A 21,046-nucleotide genomic window follows, 5' to 3' on the forward strand; every position below is an offset into this window, starting at 1 on the left:
TCATCATTTTTGATTTCCTTATTGTGATGGTACAAGAAAGCAAATAAAAAGAGTTTCATTTGTAGCAAGATAACCAATTTTCAGAGAGTTGGCTATGAACCAGTACTATCATAAATTTCTATGAGAAAAGCAGAAGCTGTTTGTTTGGCATTATAGCTACAAAAACATGGGTTAATCAAAATGTCATTTCCTCTCAGTAATTAAAGCCTCAACAAGAAATCCTAATACAGTCAAAATTGCCTGGTATAGAAGAGTGTGTGGGATGGTGTACTACAAAGCGCACTGGGTAAGAGTTTGGAGTTTCAAATTCAAGTTTTGACTTCATCACTGATTAGCTGTGTGACTTCAGAAAAGCTTCTCAATCTCTCTGGGTTTCCATTTCTTCACATGTGAAATAATGTCCATTTCTACAGAAATTGTGTGTGAATTAATTTAGATAATATGCCTAAATAGATGCTCAATAAATCAGTCCCTTTCCCTTATCACCCACTCCCCCAAAATAATACAGAGAAAACTCATTTCTTCCTCAGCATAAATGTACAATCCAGTGATCAACAACAATACAGTTGAGAACAATTAGGTAACAGTGTTAGATAGCAGATGAGTGGTAAAAACCCAAAGAGTTTCAAAAAGACTAATGTGGTCACAGAAGCTGCTTATAAGAGCTAGGCTTTACTACAGTGTATTTCATTTTTGTGTTTGCTTCTTAAACAATGTGTATATAATATATATAGAGATAGTTTTGTTCCAAAGGTTTGGATGAGGATAAAGACTGAAAGAAGTAAAGCGACTTGTCTGAAGCCACACAGTTATGATTAGAAGAGCAGCACAATCATCTTGTTAAGACTTGTAAAGTGTCCTCCGTTTATATGTTGAAATCCCAACCCAGAGCATCTCAGAATGTGACTGTATTTGGAAACAGGGCCTTTCAAGTGCTGATTGAGTTAAAATAAGGCATTTAGGGTGGGTCTTACTCCATTTTGACTGGTGTCTTTATAAGAAGAGAAACTATGGTCACACAGAAACACAACAAGAGTCCCACACACACAGGAATAGTGAAGATGCAGTGAGAAGGCAGCCATGTGCAAGTCAAGGAGAGGGGCCTTAGAAGAAATTGACCCTGACAATGTCTTGGACCTCCACCCTCCAGTATGATTAAAAAACACATGTCTCTTGTTTAAGTCACTCCATCTGAGAATTTTGTTCCAGCCACCTGAGTAGATAATATAGACCTCTTCTCTGTGTCTATAATCACTGTCTTTCTGATTTTTATATAATCCCTTGGCTCTACAGACCATTTATGCATTGACAAGTCTGAAATTTGTGTCTGTAACTTGCCCATTTCTTGAAGCCAACAACCTACCCCACATTGCCAGTGGGAGGTCTAAGAGACACCTTTAAGTTAATGTGGCAAAAAACAGAATTTTCTAAGACTCATGCCTTTAACCACTATACTAAATTAGAGCTATTTCCTTGTACATTTCTATTAATGTGGGCTATGATTGCACTATTAGTTTTTCTTTGGTGTATTTGTTTTTGTTCTTAGCAAAATAACAGTGACTCATGCTGTACTTGAGGTATTTTTCACTTGGAACGCTGTCAGGACAAATATTCTTCATGATGTACTTTGGTAATTGACATTTTTAAAACCTAAATTCAGTTCTTTCACATTATTTTTGTCAACTTTCATCTTCTTGGTTTTGACCTATCCTTATACCATATCAAGATTTTGAAACTTAGTTCTGCCATCCGTTATATTTACTTTGTTTCATTTATAAACTTGATAAGCATGACTACTTTCATCTAAGCCTTGAAAAAAGAAGTTAACAGTCCAAGATCAAGAAGAAGGGAAAAAAATAACAGAATGAATCAAACAACATTGCCCTATGTAAATTTATGATTTTTAATAAAAAAAAAGTTTAAAAAAAAAAAAAAGAAGAAAGCTCTAGCCTGTGTACAGAGGCACATGTCTGTGGTCCCAGCTACTTGGGAAGCTGCGACAGGAGGATCACTTAGTTGCAGGACATTGAGGCCAGCCTGCAAACCATAGTGAGACCTGGTCCAAACAAACAAGCAAACAAAAACAAAGCAAAAAAAGAAGAAAGCTCTATAACATTCTAGTAGAAAGTCCCTTCCACATTGTCACTGATCCAATAATCTACACTCGAGCTACAACTACCCAACCAATTCTAGATACAGTTAACTAGGCCATTATGTAACCCTTATATTATGATGTTCCCAGTGCCAAAATCCATCCTGAGTCTCGTTGGTTCTTTCAACATTCCATCATAAATTAAAATGATCTAAATCAAAGTAGCACTGGAAACATAAAGTCATTTTAAAGCTTTTGGTTATACTCAGAACAATGTTATCATATAGCTGCATTGGGAAAGAATAGGATCCTTACCTCAGTTCTATGTCAGATCTTTTTTTTTCCATTTTTATTGGTTCATATCAGTTATATACAACATTAGGAGACATTTCAACATAATTATAAAAGTAAGGAATGTTTTCTTTAGATATCAATTCTACATCAATACTAAATAAATCTATTCTTACTCTAAAAAAAGCTTTGTTACTTTTTATCATGGTCATGGTCATTATTTTCCAAGATAAGATTCCTTTTAAATATCTTCTTAGAAAATGTATTTACATCCTGGCATTTGCTGGCAAATGGATGGAACTGGAGACTATCATGCTGACTGAAATAAGCCAATCCCAAAAAATCAAAGGCCAAATGTTCTCTCTGTTATGCGGATGCTAACCCACAATGGGTGGCAGGGAGGAGGGAAGAATAGAAGTTCACTGGATTAGACAAAGGGAAATGAAGGGAAGGGAGGGGAGACGGGAATAGGAAAGACAGTGGAATGGATCGGACATCACTTTCCTATGTTCATAAATGAATACACGACCAGTGAGACTCCACATCATGTACAACCACAAGAATGAAATCCTAATTAGAATAAGTTATACTCCATGTATGTATAATGTATCAAAATACACTCTACTATCAAGTATATCTAAAAAGACCAAAACAAATTTTAAAAAAAGAAAATGTATTTCCAGAAGCTTATGAAATTGTATTCGGGATTTCCTTCGTTCATAAGTTTAACAAGTGACTGGTTTATCTACTTAGCAAATAAAAGTCACGGGAAAGGTTCTGCCATTGTCATGTATATCTGTTGTTATTGTTTTCCGCTAGGCTGCCTAGCTCACTTTTTAAGCTGAATTTAAATGTTCCAAATGTGAGAAGGCTTAATTTCCAGCTTCCAAGTGATAAAATCTACAAGAAATCTGAAATTTACATATGGAATCAAACTCTTGACTCACTCAGAGTGCAAGCTATTTTTTTTTTTTTCTAAATTCCAGGCACAAAACTGTTTCCTCACCAAGTTTCAGTCAATTATCCAGATATCTTTAGTTTTCCTTATAAAAGGTGGATAAGCACACCATAAGGCAAAGAAGATTCATGCTCATTCACTAATGTACTTATACTTTATTTATCATGAACACTCTTAGCTGTGAAATTGCTGTAATCAGTCACATTTAAATAAATTCAAAGTGACATTGTTACAAGCTGTGGGTAGTGGGAGAACCAGAGTTGTTCTGAAGCACATTCCAAAATTACTTAGAAACCAGTAAATGTGTATGAAAAAATTGATGAGACATCAGAAAACTTCTTTACAATTTGTACTTCCATCACCAAAATACTTTGACATGAGGTGACATCTTTTTCATCATGGATACTATTTAAAATGTTTAATTAGGATTGTACAGTTAGCTTCAAATTTAAACGCAGTGAAGATCTTGTATCGTAACTTGTAAAAGATTTTTATAACAAGGGAAACCATCTGGTTTTCCTTTTCACCTGGTCTTGAAAAGGAAGAGCTTTCGAGAGAGTCTTCCAATTCTCAGATGAAAACACAAATTATTTTCTTTTGTATTCGAAGTCATCCTTTTTCTTTTAAAATTCATTTTTCTATGCTCCCCAACCTATTGTACTTAGTTAAATCTTTCATGGAATTCTTTGTTTTCATGTACAGTCAACTCTTGATTATCTCAATTCAACAATACAATTGAACAAATATTTATTGAGCACTTGCTAATAGTGCAGCTAATCTAAACTAGCAGACCATCTTTAAAATAATTCATATTTGGTTTTGTAATACATTATGATTTTATTATAAAAATACCTTGATTTGTATAGTGCTTTATAATTTTCAGAGCACTTTCACATACATTATCTCATTTGATTTTATGCAGATTCACTTCCCTGCTTAGGAGAGGTTGATTTGGCTTAGGCTGATTGATATTAATATTAATTTGCATTCACTAAGCACACAGTGGCTGAACAGCAGGAGCAGGCGGCTGCTGGAGTGTGCCGAGGGGAAGGGGAAGCTCGTCTGCCATTACAGCTCTGAGGTGGACAATAGGGCTGATGCACATAATAGAGCGGTAATGACCACACATACACACTGGCATATATGCCCTCATTTATTTTTCCATTGCTATTAACCACTGAAACAGGCATTTTGGAGGTTTAAAATGGATAGCTAATTATGATGGGCAAATAGGATGGCATAATAATTGTGTTTGGATGAGTCACTCACTCGAGATTTAGTAGTTGAGGAAACCTTTGTGACTCTCAGTATTGACTCTGGAAAAAGAATTTAAATGGAAATGAACAAAGTAACCACAGAGAGGACTTCGGCATCAGCTCAGAAAGTGGAGGCTGACGGCAGCAAATCCATTAGTGAAGGAGCATTAGATACTGATTTTAGCCAAATAGGGAGCAGTGGCCATTTTACTTTTGGAAGCACATTCAGACTTTGGTTTTGTTGGAAACAATATAAGGAGTATAGAAAATGTAAATGCCAGTTTGGGACTTTGGGATCAAATATGAGCAGCAAAAGAATTTTACAGCTCACAAGGTGGTTGTGGGGATTCCATGAGAGGATGTGCATAAAGCTCTCAACACAATGGCAGGCACATAGTAGGCACTTAATATAGTACTTGTGATAGGTTTCAAAAATTACTGTTGCTGATTGCTTGTGTTCCCCAGGACAGACACTCACCCTGCCAGACCCAAGACAGTTATTTGAAAACAGAATGGCCACAGCAGGCATGGTAAGGTCACTGTGGGCAGCAGGTACAGTGTACAGGGTCAGGTACTAGAAAGGAAGAAGGCCATATTCCTTTTTCTTACACAGAGAGTAAACTTCGAAGAGGCAAGAGTTTGATCAGATTGGCCAGTAGAAGTATGAAGTCACCCTTAGTTCCCCACTGAATGATGAGAACAGTTGAAAGGGGAGGAAAAGACCTGTGTATTTTTATTGAGTGTGGGTCACAAGGAAGATGGCCATCATGACAGATCCCCCTGTGTCACCTCCAGTTGCCAGAAGTGAATCTTGGGTCTGCACTTGGCAGCACTACAGTGGCAGGAGAGGACCGGAGGAAGTCTAGACATGGAGAGAAGAGTATGCAAACAGATCCAAACCAGCAAAGCAGTCAGACACGACTGATCAGACTCTGTCAGGAGAAGAATACAAACAGGAGAGATGGAAGGAGCAATGCTCTTAGAAACAAGGAAGCTGTGAGAAGTGAAGAAATCTTTTCTGCTGCATCCATTCTGTATTAATGCAATGCAGTTGAAACACAAAGGAAGTATGTCAAGTTAGGTCACATTTCTGCAGAAAGAACAGTTTCTGCTAGTCTCTTTGGGGCCACAGCATCTTTTGGAAATCCAATGAAAGTGATGTCCTCTTCTCAGAAAGAAGCTGATGTACAACTCCCCAGCAAAGGCTACCCCCACTTTCCTTCCTTCCTTTCTTTCTCTCTTTCTTTCTTTCTTTCTTTCTTTCTTTCTTTCTTTCTTTCTTTCTTTCTTTCTTTCTTTCTTTCTTTCTTTCTTTCTTTCTTTCTTTCTTTCTTTCTTTCTTTCTTTCTTTCTCTTTCTTTCTCTCTCTCTCTCTCTCTCTCTCTCTCTTTTTCTTTCTTTCTTTCTTTCTTCTTTTCTTTTCTTTTCTTTTTTTTTTTTTTTTGCGGTGCTAGGGATGAACCCAGAGCCTTGTGCTTATGAGGCAAGCACTCTACCAACTGAACCATATCCCCAGTGCGGCTACCCCCACTTTCAAGGGACTTGTGGGCCTTTTTAAACTCAGATTAAGAACCTCTATCATCCAAGATGTAGGTTAGATGGCAATGATATCAAAAGATGAGCTGGGTGTCCCAAATCTCAAGAGACACTCCAGTTTGTTTCATGTTATTAAGTTATAATTGATAAATATTCAGTGAAATGAGGAACATCTACTTAAACTTTCTCATTGGGTTTGATTGCCAGTCCCAAGCAACCATTTCATGACTAAATAAACCTCAGTTTCCAACAACAAAAAAAAAAACCCTATACTATTACTAGTGAATTTCTCCTGGGTCCAAAAGGCTATTCACATAAGTAAGAATAAAGAATGAGCAAAATTTTAGAAAAAGTCTTCTCCCCTGTCAGGCAAGAGACAGTTTCAGAATATTAGCTCACAATTTGTTATTGACCTCTTTATATGTCTCAGACCTTTGCATTAACTAAGAAGAATTAGCATTGGGCCCCAGAGGGACCATTTATTTAATGTATTACCTCTCCTTTCCTCAGCGCTGCCACCAGTACAGACGATCTGGAAAGATGGAAGAGCACTAGCTGATCATTTCAATGGCCACAAATCAAGTCACCATAATAAATAATGGAATATTTCTTGTTTGGACACTTTCAAGTTCCACAACTCCAGAAATAGCAATTTAAATGACTTAATTTTCTTCTCCATTGACTTTAATGAAGATCTCCTTAGATTCAGCCATCCAGCAAAGCCAAAACTCTCCAATAGTACTGCAAGTGTCTGACTTGGGCCAGAAATGTCTGAGAAATGGACTCTGCTTATGCAACTAAAATATGAATTTGGATTAAATACTCTCTTGACAAAGCTGTAAAAGGTTAGGTGCTCGTTTTAAAAGTTAACACACTCCAACATGACTACAGTGGCATTTCAAACATTGAAGCTGATGGATCTAAAGGCTGCAGATGCTAATGCTTCTTTTTATTTTACGTTTCCCCCAAGAATCCTTTTGGCATCCAACTATCAACTTGGAATCTTGGATACTGAATCTTTTCCCTTTTTGCTCCTGGAGGCCAAGCAGACACAAATGCAGTCTTGAGTGAGTCTTACAGGCTCTGCTTCTGAGGGCCAACACTGACAGGTCTTGAGAGTCCCTCCTAGCCAAAAGACATCATTTTATGCTGGGACACACAGAAATGCAGAGAGGGGAAACACTGATTTTGAGAAATATGGAGGCTGGACAAGAAAGGGCAAGGCTAAATAAGGGGTAGGATAAAGATGAAAGCAGGTATTAGTGCAGTGAAAACGAGCGAATCAGAGCCCAGAATCAGAACCCAATTTTAACTTTAGAAATAATTATTTTGTGGTTCTGAGGTTGAACCCAGGGGTGCTTAACCACTGAGCCACATCCCCAACCCTTTTCATATTTTATTTAGAGACAGGGTCTCACCAAGTTGCTTAGGGCCTCGCTAAGTTGCTGAGGATGGCCTGGAACTTGTCATCTTCCTGCCTCAGCCTCCCAAGTCCCTGGGATTATAGGCATGCACAACCAAGCCCAGCAATATTTTGAAATTTTAATTTTAAATTAAAATTATATTTTGGATTTAACACACTAACAATTCAATAATCCAAAAATGGATGGGATGGGCAGGAGCCTTGCCATAAGCGTTTTCTTTTTGAATTTCCCATTTTCGGTATGATGGCCTTAAAATGACATTGACAAGAATGAGTTGCATATTCAAAGAGAGCAGACACTGGGAAATGAAATTGACCAAATTATGTTATAGCCATGTACAAATATGTAACAATGAATCCCACTATTATGTATAATTATAATACACCAATAAAAATAATATTAGATTTACCATTGCTAAATATTTTCCTTTAATATTCTAAGATGAGTTCACATTTAATCATAACTTTGTGCTGAGGGTAAACTAATATTAATCATACCCTGAAAATCCCCCTCACCTGTAGGCATTTTCAGTATATTAAGCCACCAGTTTAAAACTTAATTTCCCTGAATGGTGTCAACAAAAGTGACACAATCGTCCATGTGGGCCATCACTTCTTTACTCCGCATTGTCCTGACAAATCTCAGAAGAATCCATGTGTCTTGGCTGGATGGCAACTATTGGGAACAGGCTGAGCAAATGGGTGAACCAAACACAGATTCCTGTACCTTCACAGTCTCAAAATAAAAGGGACAAAAAAACAAAACAAAACAAAAAAACCCTCTTTTGTGCACTGACCTGAAACCTTGACTCCTGGGAGTCTGCTGACTTTTGATTACAATGTTTATTCTACTCTTCTCTCTACCTATCACTTGAGTGGATAGACAGTTTTATTTTTTCAAAAGAATAAGAAGATTGAATAATGTGCATAATAGTTTCTATTTACATAGCCTTTTCTATGCACCAGGTAGTGTTCTGCAGGCGTTACCCACATCAACCCATTTGATCCTCACAAAAACTGGAGAAGGCTGTGACCCTTATTTGACAGTTAAGAGACTCAAAGGTTGTCACTTGTCCAGAGTTACTCATTTAGTAAGAGGCAGATTCAGGGGATGAATCTGCATCTAGAGACCCTTGAGGCTCATGAGGAAGGCTCCTCCATCTCCCAACCCATGAAAAAAATATATATATACATATAAATGTGCTTTTGATTTATACTAAGTAAAAAAAGTTAGGCACATTGAGACAAATACTACATGTTTTCATTTATGTGTGAAGGGTAAAAAGTGATCTCATTTCCATTGCACCAAGGACAGATCCACACAGTATATCTGTGCCTGTCTTTCAATCCACTATACACCTTTCTACCCCTCCTCTTACCATTAAAATGAAACACACTCATTTCCTAATTCCGACTTTATTTTCTGTTTTTCCCTTCATTCCCACTATGTAAGACCTTTTTATAAAGTACTGACCAGTATATTTCTCCTAGATTTATCTCCTTCTTTCCTTGTAAGCTGGCCTTGATGCATTTTCCATCTCTTCCATCTCCTACATAATGTAGTAGACCTCTCATTAGTGCTTCCCAATTTTATTAAGCATCATCATACATTAATTATAATTGCAATTTTGACTGCATATTAAAAATATAATATTTCCTTCTCATAGACACTTCTACTGTATATGATACTATGAAAATGCTATCTTCTTAAAGAAGCAGATAATTTTCCTTATAGATTACAGGTTTGCTAAGCACTGTGTGCAGGATTGTGGCATAGCATTTGTCCTCTGAAAACTTACAGTCTAAGAGGAATATATGTCATTTTTTCCCCACTTGTCCTTTGTATTCATGTCTTTAATACTAGATGCTATATAGGGCAAAGGAACATTATAAAGCACAGCTGGACAAGTATCATAATTACTTTATAAACTCACGTGGAAACTTAGTAAGTTGAAGTCTATAGGAAATATTCTTTTTTCCTTACTCCAGGGTAAACAATTCAGATTCCTTTAATAATTTTGTTTAAATTCAGTGAATTCCAAACTTCACTAACTTAAACTTAAGAAACAAAGTTTTCAGATGTTCTGTTAGTGTATAAAATTTCATAATTAAAAAAGACAACTACAATCTAATTAAAAAATAAATGAGAACAGGAAACTTCCCTAAATGAAATGAGGATACAGTCATTCAAGTCTGCTAAAACAGAATGGTTGCCTCACAAAGAGTCTTTACCTCTCTAATTCTGTAGATGAAGAAAACCAGAAAAACATTAAATTTTTCATAAATGATACTTCTAGCACCCCTTTTATTGTCTCCTGGTATGGCCCTGAGTGAAAAAAAAAACTTTCCAGAAGATTTTTCCATTTAATAAAAGAGTAAGTTTGAAAAAAAAAAAAAGTGATCTCATAAAAGTGGAGAGTAGAACTGAGGTCACCAGAGATTAAGAACAATGTGGGGGGGTGTTAAGGGGAGAACATGATTATTGGGTACGGGGATACATTTGGATAGGATGAATAACCTCTAATGTTCTGTAGTTCAATGGTACAACTATGGTTGACAGCAATTAATTGCATAATTCAAAATAAAGATAGAGAGGGCTTTGAATATTTCCAACACGAAGAAATGATAAATGCTTAAGGTGATGGATATGCCAGTTATCCTGATCTGACATTATACATTGTATATATGTATTAAAATGTCATAATGTACCCCATAAATATGTAGAATTATGTTTTAATTAAAAATTTAATAATTTAAAAATTTAAAATGTGGCTTTGATTGATTCATATTAGTTCTTAGGATAAGAGAGCATCACTCTAGGAGGTTACTGGACTGAGCATACAGTGACTCCAAGGGCTTAGAGCTTAGAACTTTCACACTGATCCTCATTTTAAACCATCGACCTCATTATCCTTTCCCACATACTTATACCCCTTGAACTTCTATGTTCTAATTTAGGATCTGGAAACTCCAGTCTATCAGTCCTGAGCCTTTCATCCTTTAGGTGTGGGTCAGTCAGCCTGTGGTATGGTATGAGGAGAGGAAAGAGAGAAGATAGGATCCAGACTTCATCCTTTAGGAGTTCATGTTCTGTCTTGTATGTATACAACACAAGTCCAGGGGACTGACCACAGAAGCCTGTCACCAGCACTCTACACGACAGTCTGCAGGGAAAGTCAGAAACAGACACACTGTGGAGTCAGAGGCCCAGAAAGAGCTCAGGGTTACCCAACAGAAGGTATCAAATCCAACTTGTCTGCACAAAAGCTTTTCAACTTGTTTTCATTTTTAAAGCTTTCTGTCTTCTTCTGGTCCCCACAATTAGACAATGTAAGCAGATAAAAGTCACCAAATAGGACCTTTGCCAAGTATGATGTTTTAAGACATGAAGATAGGCTTCTACAGAGAGTACGCATTTTTGAAACCTGGTCCCAAGTCAAATATTCCCCCAAAATGTCTGTAGCTAATCAGAAAAATTCAAGTACAGCCTTTGCTGATTGATAGGCGTGACCAAACAATTACCCACACTCTGTAAAGACGCCTCCATGCAACCACCCACATATTTGCTGATACCTGGGAGAAGCACAATATAGTTCAAGCTCTGGTGAAAGTGAGAGAAAGCTCTGAAAAGACTGTTGTTTTCCACCCCAGAAATAATATATTGCCCATGACCATCATTTCTCAATCTCCCTAAAGAACCAGCTTTCAAAGATTTAAATAACTACAAGGGGATTTAGAAAGTTGGACCAGAAAGAGCCACAGGCAAAGATTAGTGTCAGAAAGGTTGACAGGTAAATTGTCATTGTGGTGTGCTAGGTGGAGAGAGATGTGTGCAGCCCGTCACTAATTTCCCTGAACAATGGGGTGGCCCAGCCCACATGATCCAACTCCGTGGATTAGGAAGAAAGCAAAAATAATAATAATGAGTATAAATCAAGCTTACTGCATCACCAAACATATTATTATTATTTAACACTTAACGAGCACCCATGGTATGCTGGAAGTTGGTTCATTTCAACAATAGCAGCTTATTTTTCTGCATAAGACTTCATGGAAAGCGAGCAGCATAATATAGCAGTTAAGTTCACTTCAGGCTTCCAGTTTTTCAGTAATGGGGAATGATGTTTTGGGGACTAGCCCAGATTCACAAAGCCAATGAGAAATCATTCCTTTTGGCTTCTCTTTGGCTTGTTGGGATTGAAAAAATGAAAGAGAAAAAGAAAAAATGAATGAAAAGAAGCAAGTCAAGGAGGGAAGCAGATCAGGGGAAAGCAGACTAAATTCAGAAACAGGGAAAAGTATTTCCCTTTGGTTTTTTAAAAGGCAAATAAATGCCTCCATATTGTGTGGAGAAATGCTCATCTGGCAATTATGCACCAGCATCAGGACACCTTGTATCAGAACACGCAGAAGACCTTTGTCCTGAATGGAGCAGTTCAGTCATGTGGGCCCTGGGGGAACCACTACTCTCATTCCCACTGTCCCAAGGCAGAGAGCCTGGCCTGCGGTGGGAGCTCAGGGAATTGCTGTTTATGTTTCTCCTTCTTAGACCACAAGCAGCCCTGAGATGTGTACAGAATCCCAAAATAGGTAGTAGTCTTGAGTTTGGGATCTGGTTTTGATAGGTGTAGGAAGGAGCGGTTAGAAACTACTTAGTGGAGAGCCAGCCTCAGAAAAGGTACGAACTACAAAAGGGTGTCCTCTCACCCAGAAATAAGTACTCGTTTATCTTACTTATTTTACAATAGCTTTTCTCCTAGCTTTTGATGGTCCATTTGACTGTATCTGTGTTTCCTTTCCCTTTCTGCAGGGCTGCGTGTCAAGACTCACCAGCAAAGCAGAGGGTAGGATGGAGGTTGCCAGGGGCAGGGGATTGCAGAGGTGTTGGTTAAAGGGTACAAAGTTTCAGTTATGCCCCAGAGATCTAACGTACAACAAGATGATATTTAAAACGGTACTTATACCTGCAATTTGTTAAGAAGATAGACTTAAATTTTTCACCACACACACACACACACACACACACACACACTGGTAATCAGGTATAGTTTAACTTGGTTAATCATTTTGCAATGTATGTGCACTATCAAAACATTAAATTGCACACCTTAAATATGTACAAGTTTTATATGTCAAAGATATCGCAATAAAACTGTTTTTAAAAAGACTCCATACCATTCAAGCAGTGTCTCATAGAGCTCCTGGAATCTTCAAAGTGGGCAATAACTCAGAAGATCAAATTGTCTGACCCCTAATATTGCAGATGAACAGTCTGAAACCCAAAGCTGTCTCTCAAGGAAGCAGTCTCTCAAGGCTGCACAGCTCCTAAGTAATAATGCCTGAATTTGAGCCCAGTTCAGCTCAAGCGCAAAGTCGGACACTTGTCATTACACTGTATACAGGGAAAAGGCCTCCTTCCGTTTTCAGAGGAAATAAGACTTTGTCGTTGTTGTCATTGTTGTACCAAGGATTGAACCCAGGGGTGCTCAACCACTGAGCCACATTCTCAGCCCTTTTTATTTTGAGTTCATGTCTCTAAATAAAAGTTGCTCAGGGCCTCGCTAAGTTGCTGAGGCTGGCCTTGAACTTGTGCTCCTCCTGCCTCAGCCTCCTGAGTCACTGGGACTAGAGGCATGTGCCTCTGTGCTTAGTGGAAACAAGATCTTTTTATGAAAAGATACACTGCAATAGCACACAGTAACACATATGTTTGATTGGAAGAGAAGGGTTGGACAGGGAGATCCCAGGTCAGGAAGACTGGGATGGTTTAAATTATTTAAACAGCAGGTGATTTCTGAGCTGAGTCCTGTATGCGTACGGTCAGAGGGAGTGAATAGACATTTCAGACAGAGAGTAGAATGAGAGCAAATGTAGCCATGAATATGAGCCTGGTTTTCTTTGGGGGAGAGTTCTGGCAGCAGAGGCTGAGACAGTTGTAAATCGGGAAGTGGGAGCATCTGTGTCCTCATGTTCTCATTTAACTCACATTATGTATAAGGCACTGCCATAGGGCAGTAGTGAGCAAAACTACATGGTTCTACTTTCATTGAGCTTGTAGTCTTATAAGGAAAATAGACTTCAGTCAAGCAACTTGAGCAATGTGATAATGCAGAGATTGGTGCTCTGACAGGAACACATGACTTAACGAGGTCAGGTTGAGGCTCAGGGATCAGGGAAGGAAGGTTTCTGTAAGGCAGTGTTGCGTGAGCTGATCCCTGAGAATGAATAGGCTTTAATGAGGCAAAGTGGAGGCGAAAGGCATTTCGCACAGGGGGAGCCTGTGCAAAGGCCCTGTGGGTGGAGAGATTTGAGGAACTGAAAAGAGACCCAAGATGTTGTGGTGCAGAGTACCAGGGAAAGAAAGGTGCACCATGAAGTTAGAGAGGTAGTCAAGGGCTAGATCAGCTGAGAACAGCAATTATGCAAACACTGACTATTAATCCCTAAGTGGTGAGTATTTTATGGGGAAACATATGAGAAAATTTAAGAAGAGTTAAAGAAGTTATTTAGGTAATCTAGCTAGGAACATTGAACAGAAGCTTCTTGGTTTCTCATCATCTTAAAATGATTTCATAGGTCATTTGGAAAATCATCCTAGAGAGAAACTTATTGATTATATTGCCTCTTGTCCTTGAAACCAGGGAGCAGCACCTGTTGTCAAAGAACATCATAGGTGAACATAATATTTAAGCCTTTATTCCAGTTCATTCTTAAGGCTAGCCTACTGCTCTTCCTGTAGAACCTTTAAGAGGAATTGAAGCAATTCTATGCAGGAAACCATTTGCACACAGACATGCAGTTGGAATAAGAAGGAAAGGCCCTTGGGAAGGCCCAGGCTTCCTCCAGTTCCACTTTGAGAACCCGTACTTTGAGAATCACTGTTCTGATGTCTCCTTGCTATCTTCAGAAATTATAGTAGGGCCCAACCTATGCGAAAGTAAACCAAAAAAGTGCCAGGTCTTTTCAGGAGGAAAAACATTTCAGAGCTGCCAGACCACCACAAAAATAGACCTGGCCTAAAAGAATAGCCCTCCATGAACCAAATCAGTTCAGGAAACTAAACAGTCTGATTGCCATGGTGCAGCATGGGCTAATTTAAGGATTGGCAGATAGGCACATAATGCTGCTCAGGAGTTGGTGGCACACTGACTTTTTCCCCATGTGCCCAGCTGGAAAGGGCATTCTTAAGCAGTCTTATTTTTATCTCCGATTTTGAGAGTGGCAGGGCCAATTAAACACCCACTCCAGTGTTCCAGGCTAACCCATTATGTTTCCATTCAAGCATTATTATTATTAAAGATAATTGTAGGTGGAGGAATCGAGTCCAAAAATGCCCTTTGAGGTCCTCACACCTTTTTTAGAGAGAACAGGAGAATACATTTTGACCAGGAGAGAACCTTGCTGAGTTTTGGGTTTTTGAAATTTGGGGGTTATGTTCATTAATGTGTTGGAAAAGTACAATTCCCAACTCCAAGGGGGTGCAGGGCGTTTTCTCAACAGTAGTTACAAAGGAACATTGAATTCGATTGTCAAGAGAATCCTGCACCTGGGTTAAGTTTCTACCTTTGGTGGGGAGATGAGGTTTACAGAAGGGTGAGAGAACATGGTGCTTCCTGCAGGCCCATGTTTGGGGAGAGTTTAAGGCCTCATTCCCAAGCCCGGGAAAGCAAAACCCCCCACTTCTAATGTCATTGTCAACTGAGGACTGGAGACACATTTTAAAAGAATTTAAAACATGAAAAACCTGATAAAGCATATGTCACTTAAGAACTTGTGCAAGATGTCCTTCTGGCCAAACTGCCAAAGAATCCAGAAAGGGCTCATGTGGAAGGTCACTTTAGGAGAGGAGCAGGCTCTGTCTGGCCAGCTCCCTAAGGGGTGGGGACCCATCTGTGGGACTGCCTTATTGCACTAGCAGCACTTGTTTCCTTCTTTGGCAACATCCTGTCTCCTGCTAATGTCATCTCCAGGAATACCTGCTGGCTTGCTGAGATCAGGGGAGAAAAACAATGTGAAACAAATTGCATGTTCTTGTCTTCTATTCTGCCTGGGAGGGCTTTGAGCAGACAAGGGAGGAAAATGATAAAGGGGGAGGTTCAATTGTGCAAACGAACATCTCTCTAACTTCTTCTTGTCTCCCAGCCTACTACACACACACATGCGTGTGTGCAGATGCTTCCACACCAGGTGTTGTGCCATGCTATTTTGGAAGGTGGCAAAATTAGATTGTTGGGTAAACATGAACTCAGCTAAGACATTTTTGTGGTGAGACAAAATTTCATGTTTAATCTAAGCATCTGCTATTTGGAAGCTCCTTGTCACTGCTGTTCAGGCTTTCTGGCCAGGCAGAGTTGAAGGAAAGTCAGAAGAGTGTGTTCAAGGAATTAGAGTGCTCTGGCAACTCTGGTGTTGTGCGTCTGCAATGGGAAAGTAGTTGTCAGAGTGAGGACTAGCATTCTGAAATATGCTCTGCACTTCTACTGTCCTGTTTGACCTGCAAAAGTACTCCTGTATATATTCACCCTGTACCTCTCTGCCTATCTATTTTTCTCTGTCTCCCTTCTTTCCCCCACTGTGTCATAGACACCCGTACTTTGGCACCAGAATGTTTTACAAAGGGTAATTTATCTGTCTACTTCTGTCCTTGCATCCTCTGCATGTTAGCAACTCCTCAGTCTGTGGAATCCCCACCCCACCCCCACCTCTGGTTGCCCAGATGCTTGCTATCTTTCTCTCTCAGTGACTCTGGCTCAGTTTCTCTTTACCTCACCACATCTACCCAGTCACCCTCTGGCAGTCACAATTGCTAAGCCAGGCCCTTTGTTATGGTCTCTGAGAGTATCTCCTTTAGCACAGACCTGGCAAATTTCCCCCAGATGCTCCAAACTTGTCATGGCTTTAGCTCAGTCATACCAGAGATGGGAAGCAAAGCTCAATTTTTAAAATGGCTTCTTCAAGTAGCAATGATCTTTAGAGATGAATATAATAAGTTGTGAAAATGGAAAAACCAGTTTTCTGGAAGTTGCATGGTGTAATAGCCTTGGAGTCTTCTGGACCTCTAAGTCCCTGCTTGGACATTTAGAGGGCATGTGGTGGAGGGCATATTTGGTGAGCCTATCTCGTGCCTCAGCTTCCTTACTGTGTAATGGGGGAAGCAGCAGCCCCTACCCCCTGGAGTGGACAGTACAGTAAAGTGAAATCATGTGCCTTCAGGGTGAGGCACATAATAGATGCTGAGAAAGATGCTAGTTTTCTTTTCCTTGTGGCTGAATGTCCTCAACGGCACTCCTATTTTCCATTTTCTTTCCCTATGTGCAAGAAATGTTCCTAATTTTTCTCATTCATTACAATGTAACATGGGCTGACCCACAAATAATAAAGACACGCTCAGGAAATGCAAAATCTGGGAATTTCCCAGTTACCTCATTCAACTTATACAATAAAATCACCACAAACAATAAACGACAATTATGGCGGAGAATGTTTCATCATTCAACATCAAGAGTACTAACACACATATAAATTTTCATATAATCCTATACTAACAGAAACCCTTTAGCCCCAAGAGATTCTTTTGTGCTGTTACCTAGAGAGAGACATTGAGGCTCAGAGTACTCTGTATGTAACTTTAAGTGTAAGCCAAATAGGCTGCAGATGATGGCATTCGGGTCCCCAGGAATGGATGGTATGGTTAGCAGACAATCCACTTCAGTATACTATAAAGTTCTGGCCTGCGTTGCGGGAGGTACGAAGGGGAAGGAAGCAGGATGACAAAGACCAAAGTCATTTGGCAAATTAAAGGCCAAGGCACTACCACAGCACTCAAGATTAAAGCCCTTGCTTAGATCACAGTCATTCTTCATACAGTCTTTATACGATCTGCATATCGTCATAGAAAGGTTGCCAGAGGTTTTGACAACAGTAAATAACCAAATTCCCATGGCCGTTCTTCATTTCTCTGCTGCTCACACTTGTAATCTTGCCTCCATCCCCTTAGCAGCAGTAGCTGTCTTATCTTTCCACTCCTCTTTTGATTCTGGCTATCCCCTTCCCAAAGTCTTAGACAGTACCTATAAAAATCACCCTGGGAGCACTCCCTGGGTTCAGAACTTGGAGTTGAATTCCCAATTCTTGGTCTGTGCGGAGGAGTCAGCACTTGACATGGTCTTTGGTGCTGAAGCCTGGGGTGGGAGACACCTGGGTTCTGTTTTCTTTTAGGACAAAAATTAACAAGAAGCAATTTAATGAGCAGAACAAATGGGGATTGACTTGGGAGTTACTGACCAAGAGTTCTCAAGAGGATCTGGTTTCATTTGGGTATGCATCAGTCCAGAAATACCTGGCATGGACATTTTGAACACCTTGGTGAAGCCAAGTGGGGGAGATTCGGAGAGAAAGTCAGGAAAAAGTCTCTCTTAAAGTGCTAGAAGAAAAGTAAGGTGACTGGAGTGAATGAAAATCTAGGGAATATATATGCGAACCTTATGCACATTAGTCTTCTTTCTCCGAGGTATCATTGGCTACTCACAATGTGATATTAGTACCTCAACTATCACATAATTAAGCACTAATTCTTTTTTCAGGGGGAGGAGGTACTGGGGATTGAATCCAGGGTCTCTTGCCCAGTAAGCACATACCCTGCTACTGAGCTACATTTTCAGTCCTTTCACTAATTCTCAGTGAAGCTAATCTTATAGAATAATAGCTCAAATCAGAGCTCATAATGTCTTAATGTAAAGTAAAAGCCATTTAATACATCAAAGAGGTAAATCATCAGATAATATCCACTTCCAATAAATTTGATTTTTGCTGCATTAGTCAAGTCAGTGAAGGGTTTTATTTTAAAAATAATTCAGATGATTAAGTCAAGAACACATCAATGCCTGCATTACTGATATAGCACAATTCTTTTTATTTCAAAAATACAAAATACGAGTAAGGAAGGCAACCAATGGACTCTATTATGTTTACTTTTTCAGGGCCTGAAAGATGATAGCTATGCTGAACTAATCTATAAACTTATACAAGGATTATTATTAATTTTATTAATTATTATAGCTAAATCATTTATATTCATGGGGTATAGTGTAATATTTCAATATATGTATACAATGTCTACCCAGATTATTTTTATTTAGCACACCTGTCTATAACTGGAAAAGAATTTTTGCATAACCATGATCCATACTAACAGAGGTTATAATCATCATCTATTTGAAATACAATTCTTTGGTCAAAAAACTGTTTTCACAATATTTTTAGTAGTATTCCTAGAAATCACCTTGTTATGGACTGTTTGTCTCCCAACAAAATTCACATGTTGAAGTCCTAATTTTACATGTGACTATTTTGGAGATGAGGCCTTGAAGGGGGAATTAAGGTTAAATGAAACCATAAAGGTATAGCTCCAATACAGTAGGTCTGGGGTACTTTTAGGAAGAAGACATCCCAGAGCTAGCTCTCTCTCCTTCCATGCACACACAGAGAAAGGCTGTGCTTACCCAGAAAGAAGGCAAGCCAGGAAGAGAGGTCTTGTCAGAAACTGACCATATGGCACTTAATCTTAGGTTACCAGCCTCAAGAACTGTGATAAAATAGATTTCTGTTGTTTAGGCCACCCAGTTTGTGGTATTTTGTTATGGCAATCTGAGGAGACTAACAGCACTGAAGGGCATCAGTCATATGATGTAAGTAAAGCTAAGGAGGGACACAGTGAATTTGCCAAAGTCAAACCTTCTATGTGAGGCACTCAAGGTTCTGTAAAATTTCACCTCAAACTAACTTTTCAAGCTTTTCCCCTCACTAGTATCCTTCATTCAAGTGTTTTTCACATCCGTTTCTCTCATTCCTTTTTTTTGGTACTGTAGATTGAAGCCAGGGGTGCTTAATCACTGAACAACATCCCCAGTCCTTTTTATTTTGTATTTTGAGACAGGGCCTCACTAAGTTGCTTAGGATCTCACTAAGTTGCTTAGGGTCTCACTAAGTTGCTGAGGCTGGCTTTGAACTCTCGATTCTCCTGCTTCAGTCTCCTGAGCCACTGGAATTACAGGCATGCACCACTGAGCCCAGCTTCTCATTCCAGTTCTTAATACAGTCACCAATCTTGTTTATGCCTTTAAAATTGAGACTATTGACAAAATCTCTCTCTTACCACCACTCTCTCCTGTCTTTCAAGCTACCAAGCAGCCTAATGTTTAGAAGTATTTTTAAACTTTCAGTATTGTGTATTTTGAGCATGAACTTTGCAGTTCCAAATCTACATGTTCATTACTTCTTGACCAGAGTTGAACTTTTTGAAACTTTTAGAAGTCGTTTTCTTATCTCTCCTGACAAATACAGCACATACCTTGCACATTATATGTAAAACAAACATAAGACTCTGAAAGATGGAGAGAAGAAGATAGAATGATTACAGACCTTAGGACCCCCAGAACAACATATTCCTGATTGAAACTTTCAGCAAACTAATACCAAAAAGGAACTTCTTCAACTTGGTAAAAGACGTCAATGAAAATTCTACAGGTAACCTCATTCTTAATGATCAAAGACTGGATGGTTTTCTTGAAGTTCGGGAAAAAGACAAGTATATCTGCTTCCACCACTTTTATTCAACATTGTGCTGATAGTTATAGCCAGTGCAATGAAAAAGAAATAAAAGATTTCCAGACTGGAAAAAGAAAGTGAAACTATCTATACTCACAGATGACATCATCATGCATACTCCAGAAAATCCTTAAAAGTCCAGAAAAAACTATAGAAACTATAAACAAGTTCAGAAAGCTTAGATCAATACACAAAACTCAACTGTGTATCTATATATACTTTCAATAAAAATTCCAAAAATGAAGTTAAGAAAACAATCATATTTTTAATAGCATCAAAAGAATAAAATACTTAGGAACACACTTTATAAAAGAAGTACAAGCCCTGCATACTGAAAACTATAGAACATTGCTGAGCGAAATAAAAGAAAACCTAAATAAATGGAGATTTCTATCTTGTTAATTGATTGAAAGGCAATTCTATTAATATGTAAATTCTTCCAAAATGATCTACAGATCCAACATAATTCCAGTCAAAACTACACCATACTTTTATGGAAATGGACAATTATATTACATTAAATATAGCAGTGTAGAAAGTCTACAATTGCCAAAATAAACTTTAAAAAATAACAAAATTGGAGAATTTCAAGACTTCCTATTGAAGCTTCACTAATCAACTCAGTGTGGTATTGACATCAAGAAAGGAAAAAAAAAATAGAAGGGAGAGTGTAGAAATAGACTCACACAAATGTGGAAAAGGATTTTTGACAAAGATGCAAATAAAATTCATTTTGAAAGGACAATCTTTTTGACAAATCATGCTAGAACAATCAGATATCCATACACAAAGAAATCTTCAAGCTATATCTTGCACCACCTAAAAAATTAGCTCAAAATAGATCACAAACATACATGTAAAACCTGAAAGTATAAAACCTATAG

This window comes from Sciurus vulgaris, assembly GCF_902686455.1.
Source record: "Sciurus vulgaris genome assembly, chromosome: X".
Lineage (NCBI taxonomy): Eukaryota > Metazoa > Chordata > Mammalia > Rodentia > Sciuridae > Sciurus > Sciurus vulgaris.